Source organism: Podarcis bocagei, assembly GCF_964188305.1.
Source record: "Podarcis bocagei genome assembly, chromosome: 7".
Classification (NCBI taxonomy): domain Eukaryota; kingdom Metazoa; phylum Chordata; class Lepidosauria; order Squamata; family Lacertidae; genus Podarcis; species Podarcis bocagei.
The window spans coordinates 33751989-33771301 of NC_138132.1; the positions used below are offsets into that span (position 1 = coordinate 33751989).

The 19313-nt window shown below is 44.3% G+C and overlaps 1 long non-coding RNA gene across 1 annotated transcript in view; it reads left to right on the forward strand.

The window, feature by feature from the left end:
* Positions 1–4447: 4447 nt before the first annotated feature.
* Positions 4448–19313, forward strand: part of LOC308590251 — a 44147-nt gene continuing 29281 nt past the window's right edge. Inside the window, exons 1-3 of the long non-coding RNA XR_014009730.1 lie at positions 4448–4810; positions 6128–6199; positions 16610–16685. This is a non-coding gene — a long non-coding RNA (uncharacterized lncRNA). The remainder of the gene's footprint in view (positions 4811–6127; positions 6200–16609; positions 16686–19313) is intronic.

Sequence of the window (19313 nt, forward strand, 5' to 3'; positions counted from 1 at the left end):
TAATCACTTCGTGGTTTGCTGTTGCTCTCCAAACTAATGTCAACTCAAAAACAAACCAGCCAGACATTTTCCTTCCGAGAAGCACATCTGTTTTCTCCCAACCCAGGCTTTGCAGCTGGTTTCTTAACTACCTGTTGGCTGCCTGTTAGCTCAGGATCTGAAAGCAATAGGCCTTCCTTATTTATTATTATTATTATTATTATTATTATTATTATTAATAATAATAATAACAACTTTTATTTACTGTATTTTTCACTCCATAAGACGCACTTTTTTCCTCTTAAAATCTAAGGGGAAATGTCTGTGTGTCTTATGGAGCGAATGTGTGGTCCCTGGGGCTTGGGGGGGGGACCCGGGCTTCTGCCGCCAGCCCCACAAGCTCAGGCAGCAGCTCTGGGGTAGCCTGCAAAGCCTCTGCAGGGCAGCAGGGAGCCTTCATCCTGCTGCCCTGGGGAGGCTTCGCACGGCTATCCCTGGCTTTTGCGGGAGGTGGGGGAAGGGACAGAGTGAGGCTCTCTCACTTCCCCCACCTCCCACAAAAGCCCCCAAGAACCGCATATTTTTTTCTAGATTTCCCCTCCCAAAAAGTAGGTGTGCCTAATGGTCAGGTGCACCTTATGGAGCAAAAAATACGGTATATCCCGCCCTCCCCAGCCAAAGCAGGGCTCAGAGCAGCTAACAACACACTGTTCTCCCCCAGCAACTGGCATTCAGAGACATGCAGCCCCAATCCTTGAGAAAGCAATAGCCATCATAACTATGACTAGTAGTCAGTGATAGTCTTCTCCACTGTGATGGTGTCTAATTACCTTTTAAAGCTGTCTATAGTTGGTAGTTATCACCACCTCTTGTGCTGGGAGTGAATTCCACAGTTAAACAGTGTGCTGTGCTGTGTGAATAATTGCTTCCTTTCTGCATGTCCTGAATCTCTCATTGTTCAGGTACACTGGACATGAGTGGGCTGGAATTTCCTTGAGGACATGGGCATCTTTTGGGTGGTCTGATATGGGGTGGCAAATCTGCTGCCTTGTAGCAGTGCCTGTTCTCTTTCTGCTCTGCATATATGTTTAAATGGAGTTGCTGATTGGCCTCCAGTGCTCTTTTTCAAAAGAAACTAAACCTGTGGATCTTAGCAAAGGAAGTAGACAACACACAATAAGCCACTACACATCACTCAGGCTTTACCTGAGGGCTGATCCAGCTACGTGGATGTATTCATCTGATCTCTACTGATTTGTGATGTCTTCAGGGAGCCAGTGTGGTGTAGTGGTTAAGAGCGGTAGACTCGACTCATAATCTGGTGAACCGGGTTCGTGTCCCAGCTCCTCCACATGCAGCTGCTGGGTGACCTTGGGCTAGTCATACTTCTCTCTGAAGTCTCTCAGCCTCACTCACCTCAAAAAGTGTTTGTTGTGGGGGAGGAAAGGAAAGGAGATTGTTAGCCGCTTTGAGACTCCTTCGGGTAGTGATAAAGCAGGATATCAAATCCAAATTCCTCTTCTTCTTCTGTTTTTGTTTTATGGGTGCAATTTTATTGTTGATTTTATAATGTTAATGCCATGATTTTTTTTTCTGTACAGTGGTACCTCGGGTTACATACGCTTCAGGTTACAGACTCTGCTAACCCAGCAATAGTACCTCGGGTTAAGAACTTTGCTTCAGGATGAGAACAGAAATCGTGCTCCGGTGGCGCGGCAGCAGCAGGAGGCCCCATTAGCTAAAGTGGTGCTTCAGGTTAAGAATAGTTTCAGGTTAAGAACGGACCTCCGGAACGAATTAAGTACTTATCCCAAGGTACCACTATATAAAGATCTTTGAAAATAAAAATATATAAAATAAAAATACAGCTTGAGGCCAACTTAGTATTAGTATTAGTATTAGTATTAGTATTAGTATTATTTAGGTGACAGTTGGGATCACAGGAGCAGTGAAGGGGAGGAGTGCTTCACCATTTCCATGCCTGGCATTTCTCCATTCCTAACAGCCCCCTCCCCAAAGTCTTTTCCTTTTCTGGAGGGGGAGACACACTGGCAACCCTACATGAAGGAGAGACAGAAAAGCTGCTTGGGAAATGATTGGATAAATAGGTGTCAAAAGGGTTGAGTTTCCCCCATCTTTTGCCACGTCCATGATCCCAAACTCCCCTTCCCGGTGACGTTTTTCCTACTTAAATATTGGAAAAGGGGACTTTTCAGTTGCCGTCATGCACATTAGCATGTGATGTGCAGTCTGGCCCTCAAAGGCACAGGGATGTTTGTCAACCAGCAGCCTTGACAGCATCTGCGCCGTTAGCGGAATTGTGTGCAAAGATGTGAGCCCCCACTGTGCAGAACATATGCACTTGGCTTCATTGTGTGACAGCTTGCACGATTGAGCCACTGTTTCCCCACCACCACACACACACACACACACACACACACACAAATACATACATGCAGCTCTGGCTAAAACAGGCACAAAACTTAATTTTAGGACACAAGCTTACAGAAGCAAATAGGTGGGTTTCACTTTAGGAGGTGATAATCTGCAGATATTCATCATGCCCCCCTCATTTCCAGTCCCTCCTGGCATCATCATTTCAAACCCCTTTGAAATCCACCCAGCCCTCCCTAGCCCTGTGACTGCTGTGCTGACTGGATGGAGACCTGCAGGTCTGGATCAGAGGAAAGGCCTGGCTGGGGCAAGGCACAGCCAAAGCACCTGGCTGAGCTTTAGCCTCGCCTCTTCCCCTTTCCCGGCACTCCGCTTCTAATGGGTTTCTAAAAGCTCTGGCGGAGCATCCCTTTGGTGCCTTCTTAACCCCTTGCTAATTTTCGTTTGTGGCGCTTCCCATAACGAACGGCTCGCAATCATATGGTCTAATGTTGTTCTGGAAGAAGGACCTAATTAAAAAGGGAAATGAGGATGACATTGTAAAATGTTCAATTAAGTTTATCTCATTACGGTGAATATTAGAGAGGAGCCGGGCCTTTTCATATTTTATACCAATTTTTCCTCTCTCTGAGCTTGCATTTAAAGAGCAAGGGTTTAATTGCAACCTGTTCCTTAGAATGAGGAGGGGGGAAAGGGGGAGAAGGAGGGGGAGAGATATTTTGTTAAACATGCACCTTATTAATGTTCACGGCTGCTAGTTTGACTAATGGGAAATTCCAGTCCTGTTAGCACAGCGTGGTTCCCTTCTGAAAGCTTTAATGATGCAAGCAGAACAATAGCATTTGATGCCTTCCTCTGTTTCATCTGCCTTGCCTTTCCGCGTCACCCACAGCTGACCTCTGTGGGTGCTTAAGCTGAGGTTTGGAGCAAGACCAGAAACTTTTAACCCCTTCTTGCTTTGCTACCCATGACCTTTGGCCATAAATTGGTGGGTTGAGACCCCCTGGCGGGCTGTAGTTAAGAATGGGCTAATCTGTCCATTTCATTTTCTCTCGGCTTCTCATTTTTCCAACTTAAATTCAGTTCGGCACATTTCTGGATCGGGATGAGTTTCTTGTGCCCACCTGGACCATGCTCTCAAATGCTCATAACTGGCTTCCATGATTCGATTCCCAGTGGTCTATTTTCACCAGACGTCTTTGGGGCTGGGTGATCAGCACTCATTTCAAACTGTTTCTCCTTCACAGATGTGGCAATAGTGGACCAGGACAGTCACAGGCAGCCAAGCAGCAGGAAACTTGGCAATAGCAATAATCGCCCAAAGGTGCTTCTGCCAGCAGGGCCGTCTTTAGCAGATGTGGTGCCGGGGTGCAAATATCCTCCCAGTGCCCCAAAATTACCATGGATAGTGGGGGGGAGCTGCGGACTGCCAGCCATTGGGGGGCGCATCTCTCCCCCATGCTGCTGTGGGAGAGCAATCCCCGCAGAGGCTTGGGAGGGAAGCTGTGCCCTGCCAAACATTTGGCTGGCAGGTACACAGCTTTCCTCCCAAGCCTCCGCTGGAGGAGAGCGATCCCCGCACAGGCTTGGGAGGAAAGCTGCGCACCTGCCAGCCATATGGTTGGCAGGGTGCAGCTTCCATCCTAAGCCTCTGCAGGGATCACTCTCCTCCCGCGGAGGCTTGGGAGGCAAGCTGCACGCCCGCCAGTCATATGGTTGGCGGGGCACAGCTGGCAGGCGTGCAGGGAGAGGGGAGGCCACCAGCAAAGCCACACAGCTCCCCCACTCGCTGGGGTGCCCCTGAGAGGCTGGCGCCCTGGCACGACGCACCACTAAGCCCTATGGGAAAGACAGCTCTGTCTGCCAGTAATGTAGACCACCAAAGAAAATACCCTGTGTTGCAAAACAGAACACTCTGAACAACAACAAGCAACATGGCGGCTAATAATATACTGACAATATTTTTATAACACTATACTGTTTCAAAATTCATAAACAGAAGACATATAATATGTGCATGGAGTCACAAATTAGTAAGAATCAAATAAATATTCCATGAATCGGAATGGTAGGAGTGGTAAGTCACTGTCAAAGATCCCTGAAATGGGGGCAAAATGTCTTTCCAACGTAGTCCAGGCAGTCAAAGAGCATCAATGGAACCTTCACAATGAGTTGGGATGGCTTGGAATCTCATCTTCATAGCAACCATGTAAGCACACATGGCCCTGTAATCAAGAGCAACAGCTTCTGCCACATTTTCAATCAATATACCTAAGAGAGCATTCAAGGCCCAGTGGTGGAAGAGTTGCCTGCTGTTTTACTGGTTCTGCTCCTGTACCTTTCCTAACAGCCTGAGGATGAAACAGCAAAGAGTTTCCCACTTTAAATTTCTGATAACTATCTGCATGCCAAGCTGTTTTAAAGGCACATGAACCAGGCAAGGCAGGGGGTGGAAAGTTGGCAACCGTACATAGTGCCACCTTTTTTATCCAAATTGCCAGAGGGTAACGGAGTGGGATCTAAAATATTGGCGCACTCAGAAATTGGATAAAGAAATAAAGGGTTGCTCACAGAGACATCAAAGTACATGCCAGAACATTTGGATAAACAGAGTTGTTGTGTATGAGAGAGAGAGAGAGAGAGAGAGAGAGAGAGAGAGAGAGAGAGAGAGGTGTTCTTCTACTTAGCAGTGTTTACCAAGCAAAATGCATCCCACCAGCCATTACTGGTGCTTCTAAAAATATTATGTTAGCGCTTGAAATTTACTAAGTGCTGTTCACAGATTAAAAACAAGAAAATTTCTGCCTGCAAACCTACAATCTGAAAAGCGTTACATAAAAAGAAAAGAAAACATATTGAAGAGGGAAGCAGAAAAACGCATGAGCCAGTCTTACAAACACAGAGTACCTAGCAGCCTGCTTTCCTCTCCAATGATTTTGCATCAGCAACAGGAGGAGGAGGTTTGTGAAACTCTTGATAAGGATGACGTGTTTGTTTGATTGATGGGTTGCTGTCAGCCCAGCAGGTCACAGCCCAGGCAGGGCCTTCTTCCTAAAGACAGAGGCACTGGGGCTCAGGCTGGCCTGCAAGTTGCAACCTCAAACCGAGAAACCCTTCCCTTCTAATCCCAGATGCCTGGAACTTGACGCTGAGTGCAGGGTTCTGCAGCAAAGGCATTCTGTACATGAACAGAAGGATCCTCTTCATATTCTCATTTCACACTATGACATGTATGACTTCACGGCCAAGGAGAGTGGCCACTCACACACTGCCAAAAACAAGGACAAAAGGAAACATGAATTTTCATTAAAAAAAATGTGTGTGTGCCTGCGTATATGTTTAGAAACAAATTTAGAAATAATTGCCATAATGTAAACAGCAGTGAAGAATGTAACCAGGTGCCCTCTGTGCCCAGCCAAATCAATCTGCTGCCCACGGGCTTAGGAACTGCAAGAAGGATATCTTGATGACTGGGCAAATGATATGAAATGTGCCCCTAAGCCATGTTAAAAATCAACAATTGTAGTAAAATAATAGACATTGGCAAATTCATTTTGTTTTATTATAAGGGCTTTAGCACCTTTGTGCACAGCAGACATGTTTGCCCCATTGCTGTATCCTTGGCCTCAGGCATTTTTAATATTTGTTCTGTCTTGTTTTAATTTGTTCATGATTTCGTCCGCTAAAGTGCTTCTTGTTTTCTGTTTTGTTTCAATGAACTCTACAAAACTTTCCTCACTCAAAATGTTTCCAGTATCAGAATGGACCTGTCTGATAATCTGGCACATTTGCCTACAGTGAGAAACATGTGGAGTACAATCAAATGGTAAGGAATAATACTTTGCCTTTTTTATCCTAGAAATTACCTCAAAACGAATGTTTTCCTCCAATAATTCAAGGAATTCCTTATATATGTTATGTGATCAATAGTTTACAGTCCTCTTTTTATGACTTCACTAATGGCTGTTGACTTCATTATCATAATGGCTAATCAATTCAATGAGATTTAGAAAAATTCCTGTGCTAGGACTTCTAGCAGTTGCTGTAGAGAATTGAAGAACAAAATTAATTTTTTGCACAAAGCAGGTTAATATCCAACATAACCTTCAAAACATGTTGCCATTTCTCTTTGTGTCTGAATTGCTTTTTGTAGAGAATCATCCCTAAGTCCACCATTTTTAAGCTATTCCATTTTAATTATGCATCTCAGTCCAATGTGTTTCTATGACCAACAATTATAAATAATGTTATTCAAATGCTCCCAATCACTGAAACGCTTCCATTTACTGCAAATATTTGAATAGGTTTCAGGTGTGTTTGCCACAAACAAAAAGACAAGGAATGCAAAATCATATCTTAGACCTTTTTCAGATATACCAGCTTCTTACAATCAACTGCTTTGCTGTTAGAATTTTTTGGGGGGGAAATACTAGAAACACTGTGTTTGAAAGACTTTAAAAGAGGATGAGACAAATTCATGGGCAATAAATGGTTACTAACCATGAAGGCTATCTTCTCCCTCCACTGTCGGAGGCAGTGTGCTTCCGAATATTTGCTGGAAATCCCAAATGGGGACAGTATTGTTGCCCTCAAGTCCTACTTGTGGGCTTTCCATTAGGATTTGGTTGGTCACCACCAGATGGACTAGATGAGCCTTTGACCTAATCCAGCGACAGCTTGCTTCTCGTATTCCACTGCAACTTTCTTGATAAGTAGAGTTCAGCTAGTTAATTCTGTGTTTTTTATTTTCCTTTTAGAAAACAATTCCCCAAATGTCTCTGGACCCCTAAAGACTGGTGGTGTTTTTGTGGGTTTATTTTGCTGGTTTGAGGGGGGTACATTCACAACCTGTTTGCAAGCATGTCAGAGGCATCTGGCTGGCTACACTTCTGGACTAGAGGGATCATTGGAGTCTTTGGTTTTTGAGTAGAGATTTGGATTCAAGGCCAGGGCTGGCCCAATTCAGGTTGGGATTTCCCTGAAAGTCATCCATGTGGCTATCTTCCCCACCCAGTATTCAGTAAAAATGATGAATGCACAGGGTGAGGTTTTAATTCATTTTAAAAGGAAAACAAAAATTGCATGGTGAGAAAGCACTGGCTGCAACAGTTGGCTGAACAAATGACACAAAATCCTTTGTGTAAACACTTTTCTTCCCCCATTTTTCCTCCTCTTTCCTGGTTACTACTGTAAATTAGAGCCTGTGTGAAGAAAACAACATCTGTTTGGTCTCCTCAGATATGCCGCTTGTAGGAATGGAAAGGGGGAAACACCAAACAGCCATGTTGCTCCTATTTCTCCTAAGGACTTTTTTCATTGCTCAAGTTCTTGGATGCCCTGTGCCCTATTACTTCATCCTCCACTCCATCTTTGACAGCCATGAAAGTTCTCCTTCACCTCACAGTTGTTTGAGGCCTAGTTAGGGGAGTGGGCTGAGGAGAAGAAGAGGGAGTTTCTATTTCTGGCAGTTCTCCCAGTCTCCCCTCATTATCTGTGGTGCTTAAAGAGCCCCCAAAGCCATTGCACTTTTTATTACTTGTAAAATGTGGGATATAAAATCTAAATACCATTTAAAACAGGAGACTTTACTGACAGGATAAAAATTTATGAGGAGTCACACACATAAAATGTGACGCTAGCTGTAGTGGTGGCACACACACATTCAGGGTTCTTGACCTCCCTCAGATATTAATTATCTTCTTCTATCTCCACCCCTTAAACTTGTCATTTTAGCCAAACTAATTGCTGGAGAAGGTTGTCGGTCATATGGAGAAGGTCAGATTTGACCCAAAAACATGAATGTGTGATTTGTAGTGCCTATGATGTCAATGGTCAATGAATCTGAGCTCAGAAATTTCTCCTCAGTGACTGTTGCTATGAAATATTCACTAGATATTCAAATATTTGTCAAAATACGAACCAAATATGAAATTTTGGTGTGGCATTTGATATTCAGTTCTGGTATTTGATAGTACACTATTTGAAAAAAAATTAATTAATAGTGGTAGTCTTTATATAACTAGTAATATTACAGAGCAACATAAGGTAGGTTCTTCTCCAAGAAGTTCCCAAGCTAAGTTTTGAAAGTGGAGGTGAAGAAGGGAAGAGGCACATGGCAGAACATGTGCAGATACCGTTACAATCCAGCCTTTGCCAACTTTGGCATACAGCTTTGGGCTGGCCAGGGCTGATGGGAGTTATACTCCAAAACATCTGGAGGGCACCAGGTTAGCAAAGGCTGAATTTCACAAATTCAGGCTTTAAACACGCTCAGGTTAGTTTTCCATAAAGGTTGAGAATGAGCTGCATTTGTTTATTTCACTTATACTATAAATCTTACGACGCTTCTAAACAGCTTTTGTTATAAAGCAACACTCAAAATAATAAATGGACTTTTCCAGACTGATAAAAAAGACTGATATAACAGCAGTAAAAAAGGCGTAAACAACATTAAAGGCAGGAATTAAAATAAAAGCACATGGAAATAAATCGTTTGTTTATGCAGTCTCTTAAATAGGCTTTTTTATTTCAAAATGTGCCTCAGCTTCCTTAGGCAAAACTTGATAGCGACTCTGGGTTGTTGCAGGTGGCTGTTGCCCTCTTGTTTTGCTTGGGGAATTACCAGTCATCTGACTGGTCACCTTGGAAACATAATGCTGGGCTGGGCCTGATCCAGCTCCAAGGCTTTTATTTCAAATCCCACTATGAACAGCCCTGGTCTTCTCTACTCTTGGCGCTTCCCTTGAAATCCCTTGGACATTCTCACCAAATTTCGTTTCATGTTTTTGCTCTAGGCAAAATTCAGTGTCATGCTCCAGCACAATCAAACAAATAGGCTAAGGGCCGCCAACTGCCTTTTGAATAATATTAGCTTAAAAGAACTGCATTTTAGGAGGTGGTAAAGTGCAGCTCAAATTCCCCACTGGGTAAAAATGTGAACATCTCATCTTCAGAATTGAAAAACAGAATGATAATTGCCTAAATGCTGCCAATCTTGGGGGTCTGCTAGCTGAACTTTCGCATTTCAGTGAGTGCTTGTATTATGAATGTTACTTGGATGACTGAAATGTTAATGCGCTAAAATGGTTTATCGGAGAGAGTTAGTATTAAAGAGCAAACTTAATTTCAGTATGATCAGAGGCTCCAGAGTGGTGTCCCTAAACTCTTTAAAGGCTTTCATTTAAAAAGTGATTTATGATATAAAACTTAGTTTTATGGGTTATTTTTAATCTGGCCTTCTTAAGATGCTTGAAAGTCAACTGTTGCCTTCCAAAAGCATTGACGTTTACATTTGCACTGTCAATAATCGAAATTAAAAACAGTAGGAGGAGATGCAAAACAGAAAAAATAATGAGAATAGTAATAATCATAATATAATAGTAATAAAGTACATAGGACAATATTTCATTTTGTGTGCGCACCTTTTATATTTGCTTATATTAACAGAATATTCCAACAGTATAAGAGAAATCAGTTTAGGATCACATCTAATAAAATGTGTGATTCTTTTCTCCATTTACTTTCAACTTCTCCCCTCCCCCCAAAGTGCTGGTGCAACACTAGGATATCTGAACCATATTAAGATATGATAGTGTTTATCTGAGCATTTTTAAAAAAGAAAGAAAATAAATGAAAAGCAGTAAGAGGTGCACATATGAAGAAAAACCATAGTTCCAACAACATAAAAGTGCTAGTATGAAGCTACTCTTAGAAATAGTAACAGGGATCTGGAGTGTGAATGCTGCTTGAAACACAAAGATGCACATGTCTTCAAAACTATCTCTGGATTGTTTTCACTGCCCATATTCCTGTTACAATGAGACCCCTTTCACCTTGAGGATCGTCTGCCTTGAAGCAGCATCACCTCCGACTGCACTTGAGAGTCCAGCCTGAGGCTTCAAGCTGTCACAATGAGGCAGGGTTAAGGCGGCAATGTTCTAGAGAAGTCAGTCCACTGACAGGCAGTTGTGGCCTTGCAGACGCATCATATCAGTACTGGAGCTGCTTGACAGATGAGTCCTGTGGTGGTGGCGGCTGACTGTTGGCAAATGGGTGACAGATGGACTTGTCAGTGTCAAGGTGTCACCTGCTTCTTGTGAGGGATGTATGTGGCTGCCAGGCTAGGAAAACAAGCAGGTATCCCCACATCCTACAGACAACAACACACAGAGGCATCTATCCCTGACAAATCAAGAGGAGGAGGTGGAGGAGGAGGATCATTTTATACAGAGGAAATCATTTTCCATTGTGCTAGCAGCTAGTTTATAATCCAGTAGAAAGATAGATTATGAATCCAGCAGAGGCCAGCTATCAGCTCTGTTCTAGCACCGGACATCATCAGACTGGACATCATCATTTGGGAAGAGTAATAGAGGAAGATTACACTATGGTCAGTCACCACAGAGGGAGAAATATCTCTCTCAGTACAGGAACTCAAGCTCACCCAATGAAACTGACCAGCAGTGGGCTAATTCTGGACCAAGGAAGTACATCACACAATGCGTAATTGGTTTATGGGGTTCACTGACACATGATGTTGTGCTGGTGGTAGCAATTAGTTCTGGTGACTTTAAAAAGGACTAGAGAAATTCATGGAGCAGAATAGGTCTGTCAGCATCCCCAACAGACCCTCTGTTTGTGACCCCTTTCTCTTCAGCACCCACATTTACACGGCAAGGAGACCATGGAAGACTCAACGGGAAGCAGATAGGCTTTGGTTTAGGCCTCCACTGGACCTAAGAGGACAGTGTCCTGGGCTGCTAAAAACCACGAGCAATATACCACACAATGAGATTGTCTACACTGACTGAAAGTGGCTCTCTGGGATTTCAGGCAAAAGGCTCTCCCAGGCTTACCTGGCAATGCTGGGGATTGAACCTGGGACCACCTGCAAGCAAGGCAGATGTTCCACTGCTGAGCTATGTCCCTTCTCCTGTGTCTTCTTGGCTGTGTTTTCTGAGCTCAATTCCAAAAATTGGGCCCTGAAACATCCCCCCTACATCAGTGGACACAAAATGGGGTTTGATGGCTGCCGACTGCACTGACCAGCCCCAGCCCCAGTCCTTCTCTTCACACTTTCCTGACAGTTGCAATGGGGAAATCTCATGGAAGGTCAATCTGAGAGGCCTACAACAACAACAACAGGGTCACAGATGATAATAGTGGGGATTCATGAAGGGGGCTGGAGCAGCAACAGTGATCTCACAGTGGTGGCAGCATTGTATTCACAGGGATGGGGCACAGTGAGGTGCAGCACTGAGAAGTTGTGGCAATGTTGGAGATGTTGAGACCACCGATCCAGAGATCCCCTGACCTTCCCAGAGAATGCAGGACCACAGCTGATGGATAACAGTGACCTGCTGGAAAATGTAGTTTTCTAGGGCAACTGAATCCTTACCAGCACCACCACCCCCAGAGTCTTGTCCCTGATATACTGCTGAACCCAGGATAGGGATAGGAAACTTCAGGAATGTGTAATTTTTAGGATGCTTGAACTAAATCCCCCGAGTGTGGAGGGTGCTGTCACTGCAAGACTCAAGGCACTAAGGAGGAGAGGGACAGCTCAATTTAAATTCTGAGCCAAGAACTCTGGGAGTTACATGCCACTCAATCAGAAATGCGGTCAAGCACTGTGAGCCTGAAAAGAACATATTCTGAGTTGGCCAAGTTCAAATCTGAGGTGGTGATTGTGAATTTCAGCAACATCAGTACAGGTAAATGCCCCCAGAAGAAAATATTTTTACCTATTGAAAACTAGGTGAGGCCGCGGACCCTGCCTGCACAACGTTTAGTATTTATGTGGACAGAATATTTCTTTCTGGAGGAGCATTCAGCCTTGTGAGCAAAGTCGTGCAGTTCAAACACAGGGTGGCCATCTCAGTGAAAGCTTGGGCTACATCCCCCCACCCACATGGTTTCTGGCAGCCTTGAGTACTGTGCCTGTGCCATTAAGGCAGGGGTGGAGAACCTCAAACCCAGGGGCTGTATATAGTGCCGCTCCAAGACTCTCTACTTTGACCTTGGAAACCTTTCTCAGGATACACTGTTTCCCCTCAAGTTCCACACCTGCTTTTGCACAGCTGGATTATTTCTTACAAACCGTGGTGCTGTTTGGGTCACATCCATCTTGGATGGATGGATTTCTTACACCTTTCTTACGTGTCATTCCCATGCCTGCCTGCTTTAAAGCCTAATTGAAACTCCCCATAGGATTCTTCCGCATCCCTGCTGCCATGCATTGGAAATGGGTGGGAAAATGGAAGCGAGGGCAGGGCAGCAATGGGGAGGACACTCAAGAATCGCAACAGGTGGAGCCTATTACGAGCTGAGCCCAAACATCAGGGGAGTTGGTAATGGGCTTGTGGTGAAGAGGAGCTGAACCAGGGAAGTTAAGTTTCTGCCACACTTCAACCGTGTCATGACAACTCTCATCATCAGGCAAACAGAATTGGCAGGTTTTTTATTGTCATTTTTTTTACAACTGTTGACTGGAAGCAAAAATGGGATGCGCTGTGATCCTTCTTTCAAATTCCCTTCAACTCTGTTTGAGGAAAAAAGCCTATCTCCATTCTGGAAAAATAAAGCACAGCTAGAAAAGGAGGCATTCAGCAATCTTGGACCTCATCAAGGTACGGAAGTCATTGTGCAAAGTGTTTTGATCCCTAGAAGTACAGAGATCCATATAACTATGGAGCCATCCATGTTGGGTCACGTTCATGTCATGGCTACCCTTTTTTGTGCATCTTTAAAGAACCTGGAGAATGTCAACAAACAGTACCATGTCCCTAGCTGTCATCTCCTTCTCAAGATCAAATTCCAAAACACGTTGTTCTCTGATGGCAGGGAACATGAATGAGTTTTCTCGCCAAAAGAAGTTAATTAAGGTGTTGCTGTTTGTACTCTACACGATAGAGTGCCTGAGAAGCAGTAATTATATAAAGTGGCTTTGCAGCCCATTTGGAAACATGTAAATAATGCAGGAGGTCTTTCAAAATACCGTCACCCATAACAATAATAATACTAATGGTATGTAAAGAAACAAACAGGCAATTTGAAACGGAAATGTTGAAGGAAACTCTGTGTCCACGAACTTCCTACAATCAGACATAATAAATTTTTGGCCTTGCCATGGCATTTTTGAAATGCAAGAACAATCTCTCCCAAGACATATAGTACTAGAATAAACATGATATTTTTGCAGGCCACCCCAATCTCTGAGAGGTCTGAGATTCCAGGGGTTCCAGGCACTCACCCAGGGAAGCCCATGGTGAGATACAAAGTGTGTCTCTGCACAGAAGTGCAATAAGCGAACTCTAAATGCAAATACACAAATACACACACATTGATATCATTGTTGGCATCCATCTGTCTTGAGACAATGGAGTGCACCTCTGGGGGTGAAGTCAAACCACTGGAGAATGGCAGCAACTGCTGTGACTGCAGAGACTGATAACTCATAACTACTTCCTCCGGCATTGTTTTTGCTGCGTTAGCAGCACCAAAGAGACCTCTCTGGGGCGCAAGCCTGGGCAATGTGTATGGAGGTCCTGGGCTGCCCAGACGACAGGACCTCCCTCTCGGCATCACTGATGTGGTCCAAAGAAAAGCAGACCAAAGCATTTGGCACCAGCTTGGCCGCAGGAGATGCCAGAAGGAGGCATACAAGACGCCATGCAACTATCTTAAGGACGCCACTCCAGATTTGTATAGTGTTTATTCCCTAGACTTTTCTTCTCCTGAAGATGTCCCACAAGGCAGTGGGTATGGATTTTTCCTTGGGATTTACTCCCAAAGCCTTTACCATGAATGAATATAGCCACAGCAGAGGTTTAGGTTCAGAGTTTTCCTTCTCCTAGGTGGGCTACCTTCCCAGGTTGATGAGCCCCATCTGCCCCTCACTTCCCTCTACAGCTATGCCAGAAGGAACATGGCATGTCCCCCACCAGAGGTACTACCCCTCCATTAACACTCCATCAATCCCATGCACATCATACTGTGAGCATTTTTACTGTGTATTTTAATGTTGAGGGGGAAATTGATCAGCAACACAGCTGGCAAAGTTACAGGTATTTTGCTCCTCATGATTACATTCAGTTCTAATGGCAGGACTTAATGTGTGCATCAAAACATGAAGTTTTAATTAAAATAGAGTGCCTCTGAGCATTTGCAGAGAACCATTTCATGGAGAACCTCAGGGAAACCAAGTTTGTTGTTTTTTACCAGCTTCCTACCTTTGTACTTTCAGATGTTTTCCTCTTCAAATAAAACAGCATATTTAAAAGGTAGTAATTACTTTGCAGTTACTCAGAACGAGTCTTTGTAATTTCCTTACTGTTGTCTTCTAGGCATTTGGAGGTACCTCAGTTTCTCCTATAAAATGAAAGCATCTGTTTATCAGAATGTATTTTTAAAAGAATAGGGAAGTGTAGAACATTCAAATCTGGAGGTCAAATTAACTCGGAATTTTACAAGAAAGGAAAATGGCTCCCTATGCCATGGGCAGACTAGATTCATACTTGGGTTAATTACAAGGTTCTAAATGTAAATGTCCATTTTATAACCATAACTTAGGCCATAGAGGTACGCAGCCAACCTACTTTGCTCTCAGGAAAATGCTGACAGATAATAAAAAAAGAAGAAACAAAAAATGTACCCTGTAATAGCAGAATCTCTTGAGTGCAGTCCCACTCTTAGGGGGGTATTTTGGCGAGGGAATTGAGCCACAAAGACAGCAAGGGACAGGTTTTAAAAAGCCAGTCAGAGAAGATATGGTTTTTCTAAGATTAACTTTTTCTGTCCTACATGATAACAAATGCTGATTTTATTCACTCTAAATACTGAGGCGTTGGTTAACGAAGAAAGTCAGGATTTTTAATGTCACCCTGAGACTGGTCTGGCCAAAAAATAACTCCGTCGCTAGATACATTCCAGCCTGCCAAAGTGACCCAGTCAGGTGAGAAACAAGAGCTAGTAGCCACTAGCCATCAATGCTCATGTAAGCATCAGTAATCTCTTTAACTGAAGAAAAGCCTAGGGGATATGCCTACCCCTTGCTTGACAGCTATAAAAAATACTATCCCTCTGTGTTTTGTTTGTTGGGATCTCTTAAGTGCTGAACCAAAAAGCCTTTGGCGGGGGGGGGGGAGCATTGAGGCCAGGAAACTGGAACAGAACATCCTGATGCTGCTTCAGATGGAGCTGTGTATGCAGAGCAAACAGCCTGGAGCAGGAGGCTGGGCAGAGCAACTACTGTACGACAAGCACCCGTGAAATCCACTCTGGGGATTTCCAAGTTCCATCACCAGCTCCGCATGTTCCAAGCCGACATGGAGATCAGGGTTTTCAATGAATGTTTGATGTGTTGTGTGTGAAATAAATACCTTTGATCCACAAGAAGCTACAAAAGCAAATTACACACCAAAAATCGCATTAACAAAGAGAGCAACATAATCTGGCCTTGCCCTCTCACAGGTGGGTGCTGAGCCATCCCATTTGTCAGCATCTGTAAACTGTCCCCATCAGCTCGGGTCCCCCCCTCACCACTTCTGCCCCCATGCAATATGAAGTGTAGGTGGGTTTCCACAAGGCAAGGCACGGTGATAACAGCAATAACCTTTATTGCACTAACAGAACTGGACAGCAGGGGCAAAGCAACTGCTTATATACAGTGCTGAAGGCCTGGGCCACTCCCACTCCCAACGTGATTGGCTGCCTAAACTTCCAAGCTGCGAATCGTAAGGGCCAATGGCAGAGGCCCAAATCCTGAAATGGTCTGTGATTTGGATATCATGTATCAAATCAGAACACTGGGGCTCAGAATCCTTAGTCCAGACTCAAGCTCAGGCAAACACAGACCACTGAATACATAACACAATACACTCCCACCTACCACCATTCCACCGGTGGCCCTGATGCCCAGCCCAACACACATTCAACTAGCCAGTGGGGTGCCTGCAGGCACACAAGTGCCCACAGAGGCCTTCTCCGGCACCTGCAGCAGCACTTTGTCCCACAATCCTCTCTACCTGCTATGTAGGCTGAGATATGTGCTTGGTTTCAGTGTGTGTGTGTGTGTGTGTGTGTGTGTGTGTGTGTGTGTTGTGTCCACAACAGCCTCTCCGGTTTGCAAATGGGCCCCAAACAATTGATGACCACTGGAAAATTGGACCATTGTGAAAATTGGACATGTAAGAATTTGGGGAGGCAATGGCCGGAGACAGTGCCATTTTTTTTCTAGGGAAAAAGGTGCTAGAACTCACCACCTCAGTCGCCAACCCAGACGACGGGACCACCCTCTTGAAACCAAAATCACAGTAAGCTCGCTGCTCACCACTTGCCCCCCCCCCACCCACTTAGGCCACTTCAGCCACCGTCCTGTGCACCTCACCAGTGAGGGACTACCTTTGCTTGCTGAGAAACTTCATGGACAAAGCAGTGCAAAAAAAGGTGCTGGAACTGTGCTCTGGGATGTTCTGGCAGAAAAAGGCCCTATCCTCAGATACCAGGGTTCAAATCCCCACTCAGGCATGAAGCTCACTGGGCTACCTTGGGCCACTTACTCTCTTTCAGCCTAATCTACTTGCAGGGTCATTATGTGGGTAAAATGAGGATGTTGATAACACCTTAAGCTCCTTGGAGAAGAGGTAGGACACCATGAAATAGTCACTTTTTGTTAGTCCTGTGGAAGAAAAGGAATAACGTACAGATTAAGAGGTGCTTGCTCAAAGGCCTTTTGGAGACCCAGTTATCACGCTCTACCATCCCCAAATGAGACAGGTAGAATGTGTTCCACCAGGCCTCCCTATCTCATCAGCCTCCCACCAGCTCCATTTAATCCTTTTCTTTCATGTGAGAAAAAGACCTTTTGTTTATGGGTATCTTTTATTGTTTCTCCCAATGATCTTGATTTCTCACATCCAGTATTCATAGGCATTTGGGAAAGAGAAGGCAGATTAGTCCCTGTTAAATTGAAACCAGTTATGATGGCATAAAGTTGCAAACACCCATGTAGAGTCATCTGTTGCTTTTAATTGGATCCCTGCACTGTTATATTCCCTTAGTTAACATCTCTGGTGGTTCTGGCTCTGCTCTGAGAGAGTCAGAAACAGCCATTTCTCTTTAAGCCAAGCATAGTTTTATTTGGGAACTGACAGCTCCATTCTGAAAATCTGTGGTCTTAATTTGGGGCTTTAATTAAAATGTAATTGGACTTTCCTGCCACCACTGTAGGGGGAACCCTCATGCTCACTTTACTGTCCCCAAGGCAAGGCACAAGAGGCAGAGGTAGCAGCAGACTGGGGAACTGTAGAAATGGGGAAAAACTCAGGTGGGAAAAACATTAGTTCTGAAGAGGAATGTCAGGCAATGATGATGAGAACACAAAAGGAAGTGGAAATTGTTGTAGTCCTCATGTTCGTCTACAGTTAGAATTGGAAATCAGTCAAGAGAATACTCCTGTCATTCACTCACATTTTTAAATCTGCAAACAACATGTTGTTGTTACTATTATTATTATTATTGGTTCCTTTATATTGAAATGAACATAAGTTACATAAATAGATATATGACATGTTAATTTGCAACCAGCAATATGAATAATATAGTGCTTGGAAGAAACCAAACTGCAGCAGAATGGAAACAGCACTTATTGTGATGAATACAGGTCAAGATGGAAATCACTCCCTTCTTCCATTCCTAGTTCTGAGGTAGCAAAGCTGGTTCAGTGGACAAACCAACTCCTCACATATCCCTCAGCTCTCAGGAGAAGACCTGCTTTTCTCCTCTCAGAACTCACCTAAATATTTGTGGAGAAAGAAGTGCTTGGGCACTCTGAAAGATTAAGAAACTTCAGAATAATTGCCCCTGAATAAAGTCCATCCATTCCAGCTCACCTCCATCTGTATTCCTGAATCTAAAAGGTCCCCTGGGGGACTCTAAGCAAGAGCCTTCAGTTACATGTTGACACCTGGGCAGAATATCCCAAGGAGCTCACCAAGAATGGGGCCTGCACACCTGGAATGGAGTTTCCATAGGCTAATGAATAGCTAAGGCATGATATTTCCCTTCAAGCTCTCTTACCCACAAGATCCAGCCCATCCCCCAGGCGCCAGAGATGTGACTCGTTGATAGTTCCTTCCAGCATCATCAGCTGCCACCAGTAACAGGCTACAAGGTTCAATGGCTTCAGGGAAATGCCTCAGTTCAGTAGTAGAGCATCTGCTTTGCATGCAGAAGGTCCCAGGCATTTTCAAATGGGACTGAGAAAGACCCCTGGAGGAGTATTGCTGCCAGTCAGTGTGGAAAATGCTGAGGTGGGTGGACCAATTGTCTGACTTAATGTAAGGCAGCTCCCTGCATTTCCTGGGGGGAAACGGCATCCCCCTTTGTACGCCAAACACAACAATGAAAATAGATAGCAATGAAAGGCCCAAGAAACTGAAAATGGTGCTGGATACATTTAAGTTAAGATATATTGTGCCATTCATTTTAAATCAGCACCTCAGCGGTGGTTTATTGGGGTCAGAAGGGCAGACATTAAGTAATTCTATCACGCTTTTCAGTGCACAAATGGCTTACGGTTATGTCACACATCTTCAAAACAGGCCTGTGAGGTAGTCATTGAAAGTGACGGCGTTCACATCACCCATTCAGTTCACATTCCTGAAAGCTGAGATGCTCGGATGAGCTGCCTGCAGCCACAGCAGGGGCTGAAGCCTGCACCAAGAGGGGACGGGAGGCATGCAAGCCTGCTGAGCCAGCTCCCCCCTCTCAATCCTCACCGCAGCCATCAAGTGAGCATCCTTATTCCCTGGCTGTCTCCACTCCCAGCAGACCTTTAATCTTGGCTGGACCAACCACTTCTCTGTACTGGATAGTGGGGGAATGCAATTAGGTGTAGGGTGAACAATAAGGCTTTAGGAAGAGTCAAAACAAAACAAAAT